At 35.3% G+C, this 4,330-nt stretch overlaps 1 pseudogene; it reads right to left on the minus strand.

Moving 5' to 3' along the window:
* Positions 1-2,339: 2,339 nt before the first annotated feature.
* On the minus strand, positions 2,340-2,781 carry LOC119256958 (protein mago nashi homolog; annotated as a pseudogene).
* Positions 2,782-4,330: the final 1,549 nt, after the last annotated feature.

The following is a 4,330-nucleotide window of genomic DNA, read 5'->3' on the forward strand; positions in this document are numbered from 1 at the left end:
CTGTTATTGATCATTCCTCAAAGATACTAATTTATCATACATTTAATTCTGCATAAAGAACTCTCAATTATAACATTTCTCCTTCTTTACATACTTAAGAATTTAATGGTTAGATGAAACATGTATTTCCTGTCACTCCACATCTCTAAACTTGTCCTACCCAGACTTCTGCTTGGTTGATTGCAGGAAATGTTTTGGAGTCTTTCCTATTGACCTCATGAAACCTTTCCTTCCTTTGTTAAAACCCCTTAGCACCCAACAATTTCAAGGTGATAGGAGAACAGAAATGGAATTAATAATTTAGAACTGAATAACCAACTAGAACAGAACAGGTCATCTCCTTTCACCTCCCTGTTCTCTCTCAGCAGCATGTGGGAATTGCCTGTGCCAAGTGAATTGAGGCAAGGACACCTTACTAGAAATGCAAAGAAGGATCAGGAAATCAGAATAAGGAGGTCAGCTAGGTTTTCCAATTCCTATTTTGTACCTAAGAAAATGAAATGACTCTTCATAAAACTGCACATGAATAACCAGGGATTAGGAAGATTATCTAGTTACTCAGATAAGAAAACTCAGGTTCAGAGTGGTAAAATAATTGGGCCAAGGTCACACAGGTACCCAATGGCTGATTCAGGGATTCTACAAGAGGAAATGGAACATTTTAGAAAGACAATTTAAAGGAAGCATTGCATACCTTAAAACTAAGGATTTTTCACATAGGTTTACCTGATAGAATTTTCAAGTTTGACATATCAGAGAGAAGAAAAGGTGTGAAGTCACTTAAAAACATTTCTGCAAGATTCTCCCTAAGACTGCAATGGTTTTCCTAACTCCTTGGCATATAGGACACATTTAATCTGCCTCCTGGATATACAGGATCCCTCAAACTCACCCTGTATTCCAATTTGTCCCCTTCTGCATCTCATTTATGACACATATATATCCACACCAATCTGTTGCACTTTTTCATATACTTATTTAAACAATTAATTGATTGTTTATTAATTGATAGCAAACACTACCATAAGAATCTCATAAACTAGATTGAAGTTCCTTGTCAATAGGAACCACAGGTTTAATTCTTGTTAGCCTCACAGTGCCTAATTTGTTGCTCATGCCACAATAAATGCTCAATAAGTACATGTTAATCCATTGAGGAGTGTTTATTTGCATGAATATTTATGACTACTCTGCCTCTTTCCTTGAGTTACAGTAGATATAGAAAATTAACACTCTTGGTCTGAGGAGACTACAGTTCTAGAAATAAATGAAACCCTTTGTGTATTAGGGTCCTCCTGAGAAACCATGCTTTCCCTCTAGTATTAATTAATTATTTCCAGACTTTAAAACTCTTTTGAGGTTTAATTTGTGCCTCTAAATCTCACAATCTTATGTATAATGATGCAAATGCTATTCTATTATTGATTTCTAAAAATTTCATGTCCTATTAAAGAAGACAGCTAATGTAAGAGCAACTGAGTCATGGACAAATTCATTCCAAGTGATGATCTGTATTCTGCTTATGTAGGAAATCCTTTAATGCATTAAAATGTTTCCAATAAGGCCTAATGAATGCATCACAGTTAAAATAATTTAATCTGTTCTGATGATTGATTTGAACCACAAGATAGAGACTGGCAGCTAAATCCCTTTTCTTTGGCTCTCAAACATTTCCCCTGCAATGAAGATTAATTCCTTTTATTGTGTTGATGAAACAATAATAAAGTCATAAAACATAACAGAACAAGAGAAAGTTGACAAAGTATGTGTTTGATTAATTGCCATAATAGATTATAGGTGCTGACTGAGTGTTTTTTATTTCTCAATACTCATTTTTCAATATTTTAAGATATAATGGAAAAAATATATATTTACCAACCCCCATTCTATGAACAAGAACTGAAACACAAAATGTATGTGCTAGAAGTATCCAAAGCATGAAAAAGTCTACAGTCTGGTATCTGTCTATAGTCATTAGGTCATGGCAAACTGACTGGGTTGACTCATACACCAAGCCAGGAGGATGAACAATGAGAGCATCTTGGCAGTTATAAGGCCATTGAGTCTCAAATGATGTCTGGCTTCTCTCTTCAAATTGGAAGGTCAAATTTCCCAAGGCAAACACAAGAGTGATTCTTAGTGGCACCTGTCCCTGCATTTTTTCCCCACAAGTTCAGATGTTTATAAAATAGTAAAAATTGCATTTTTCACATATTTATTAAAGACAATCATTTATAGTTTATAAAAAAATATTGCCCTGATATACACAAAAATTTCCTGATAATGGCAATGAAAAATGGCTACTCTTACCCACCCCTTGTGTCCACACCATATTCAATTTAGATTGGCTTAATCTTGAAGTATAATCCAATGAGACTGAAGACCAAACACTTCAGGTCCTGGACAAAAATAATAAAATACTCATAAGCTTTCTGGATCCTTGGGCTGATTGACATTAATAAGGGAACCAATTTTTGATGTTGTGAAAGAGATGTTGTTCATCTCCAATGACAATTTCAAGCTCCTGCTGGCCCACCCTGTCAGGAGGTAGCCACAGAGCATCATCTTATTTTGTAATTTCACTGTCATCAATGATTTTCTTCAGTTCCTCCATCACACTTTTATGTACATAAGACTCTTTTCTGACCATGACATCATTTTGTAATTGCTGTTGTTGGCATATCTCAATTTCCCGTTGGGTCAGAACTCAAATTCCAGGAACTCATAACCAAACTTGCCTTTGTGACCCACATAGTAATGCAGGTAAAAGTTACTCTCCATGGCTCACAACAGATCACTGAGCCCCAACTTTAAAAATCAAACCGCACCACCGTTGTACGTGCCCAACACTGACACAACCCATTTGGGTTTTATCACAGTATCCTGTGAGGATCTTATAGGTAAGAAAATGGAATAGAGACTCAAGAATTGGCCACCAAGTTGCTTTCAGTTGGAAGAGGCAACATCAATCAAAGTTAGTGGTGTTCAGAACCTTTTTTTTTCTTTCTGGTCTAAGTTGTACCTTCATCTACCTGTTTGAATTTATTCATTCTCATTCATCTACCATGCAAGGGCTAGAAGACAATGCTTAATCTTTTCCTTCAATACCCAGGACCCATTACTGGAAATATCAGATTTTACCATCTCTTATCAATCATTTTGCTTTCACTGACAGATCTCCTAGTCACTCCTCTTCCTTAATTATAATTTCAGTATCTTGCTCATTGTCTTTCAGCATTAATTCTCAGAAACTTTAAAATGCATGTAGGTCTCCAGTTGTTGACCTCGTCAATGTTAAATTTCATCCTAATCATTCTCAGAGCATTCATTAACAACTACATTCCAATAGCTTTAAAAGTCAATCATGTCCAACTTTTCCAACTCACTCTAGTTCCCCCCTCAAACAATTTCATTCTCCTAGTAATGCCTTCTGTCTGTCAATCATTCTGGATTTTTAATTTCTATCACCTTTTCTATCTTCCTCCATTCCTTCCTTACCCAGTCTAGTAAGCACCTTTACTCCAAATACTTGGCCATCCTGTTTCTCTCCATTCCATTTACCCCACAAAATTTCAATCTCAATTAAACTCAAACGTTTGTTTATTTCATAATTTCACATTGTCTACTAATTTTTTCTAAAGGAAAAAATGACATAACCATGGTGACTGGAGTAACTTCAATTTCTGATTACTGTTCCGAAATAGGCTTTAAATGAAACTGACACTGACTCATTCCTGGTTAAATTCATTTTCCACACTTTCTGATGATTATTTAATACATTTTTATCCCCATGTCTCTCCTTTTCTCTCCATATACCCATTCTCTCCACTGATATCCTCAACAAGACTTAATAGAGCAGTTACATTCATTAGATGAACACTGGAAATGTTTTCAATGAAAGAAGTGTACTTACTAATATTTCAGACAACCAGCTTCACTTGAGCTCTTGTTTCTATCACTATGATATCTTACCAAAGACTCCAATTCTACAACCACTCCATTCTAACCCGCACCAATTTTTTCATCAAATTCCCAACTCCATCACAACTGACTTCATTTATCAAGTGTATTAACAACATAGTTGTTTAGGTCTAAAGATTTGTTCTTTTTTCATCATTCTATATTTATAATCCATCAGTGAGTCTCAAGTACCATAGGGTGAACTTAAAAATACATTCTGAGTCAGATTTCATTTCACCATCTCTAGCATGAATTACTACTACACTCTTCTATTAGTTTTTCCCTCTCTATTCATGTCTCCCAAAACCCACTGGCTATAATAGCCACAGGATAATTTTAAGAATACCTTCTTTTTGATAATCTTAAGAAT

The sequence above is a fragment of the Talpa occidentalis genome, unplaced genomic scaffold (genome assembly GCF_014898055.3).
Source record: "Talpa occidentalis isolate TD23 unplaced genomic scaffold, MPIMG_talOcc4v2.1 talOcc4.4, whole genome shotgun sequence".
NCBI classification, from domain to species: Eukaryota; Metazoa; Chordata; class Mammalia; order Eulipotyphla; family Talpidae; genus Talpa; species Talpa occidentalis.